The following is a 1,297-nucleotide window of genomic DNA, read 5'->3' as shown; positions in this document are numbered from 1 at the left end:
CGCTGCCTCTATCTCCTCTCTTGTCTGGTTGACGTGGCCGAGGCATCTGTGAGTCAATTTTAATCGTTTAGGTTCAAGTGCCACTCACAATACTCTACAGATGGCTCTGCCCTAATGACTCGTAACTCACTACTGGGTAATACGCCAAAAGGTGTTAGTTTCTCGAAATCTAAAAAATCAAATACCTACTCATAAATTGAAATAGATTTCATATGCTAAAGAAAAATTGACCAAGTTTCATTTCATTTATTTCATTTACACATAGTTATAGTTTCTATTTTTCTCCGTGAGCTTCTACGGATTATCGTCTTATCTATTGTTTAAAAACGGCAAAGGCGCGTGCCGCTATGAAAAAATGGTCAGGCCGCATAGGTAGCGTTTATTGAATTACTACTCTATTCAGCACGGAATAAGATTCATTATGAACTAATACAGAATTCTAACAGAATAGCAGTCTGATCTCTATTGGTGCGTCTAAGGTAGGCGACTAAACGCTCTCAAACCAGCTTAACTTGTGACACTGCGATCCGAAAAAAAGATACGTATTCGAAGACCTCGCTTGCACTGGTAATGCGAGCGCACGGCTAGCTAGCGCCAAGGAAGCAATGTTATGTTTCTCGAAGAGCAGGTAAAAAACAGGGCCAGATTTTCACATAAATATATTTGGGTGGTTTTACGTTCTTTAATTTAAAGAGATAAAACATAACACTATTTAAATAGTAGGTACACATCTAACAGAATGGGTTTGTGTAATTACAATAATCACGTTTGTGTAATCACGGAGAAAAATAGAAACTATACATAATAAGGTGTTACAATTAATTTAGTCAATTCATGACACCCTGTTAGGGCACACAATATTAAATTTAACTAAATATCTAATACCTATTAAAACATTTCATCATAATATGTCATAGTTCACCGGTGGCCGAGGCGGGAATCGAACCCGCGCCTTCAGCTTACGCGGCTAACGTCCTAACCACTAGACTACCCGGCCACGGCGGTACCCTTCCGAAATTCATAGTGTATGTTATCTTTGAAAGGCTAAGTGCCTTTGACCAACTCTAAGGGCGAGCAGTACGTGTTTGCACCTTATATACGAATGCTTTGTAGGGTTATGGAGATCAATACTCATTGAGACAATTCTGACTCCCCTTTTTCCCTCTGTCACAATATCTGTGAAGAAAAGGAGTTTTCTAATTCGGTCCAGCCCTCTTCTAAAAACGTACATGACAAAAACACAAAAAAGAACTCGTGGAATTGAGAAAAACATTTTCGGAGTCGGTTAGTAATAACT

General features: G+C 38.9%; 1 non-coding gene across 1 annotated transcript; it reads right to left on the bottom strand.

Moving 5' to 3' along the window:
- Positions 1-925: 925 nt before the first annotated feature.
- On the bottom strand, positions 926-997 carry Trnat-cgu (transfer RNA threonine (anticodon CGU)). Its single transcript has one exon. It is a non-coding gene; the product is annotated as a tRNA-Thr (tRNA).
- Between the last annotated feature and the right edge of the window lie 300 nt (positions 998-1,297).

The sequence above is a fragment of the Cydia pomonella genome, chromosome 27 (genome assembly GCF_033807575.1).
Source record: "Cydia pomonella isolate Wapato2018A chromosome 27, ilCydPomo1, whole genome shotgun sequence".
NCBI lineage: Eukaryota > Metazoa > Arthropoda > Insecta > Lepidoptera > Tortricidae > Cydia > Cydia pomonella.
This window is presented reverse-complemented; position numbering and strand designations above follow the sequence as displayed.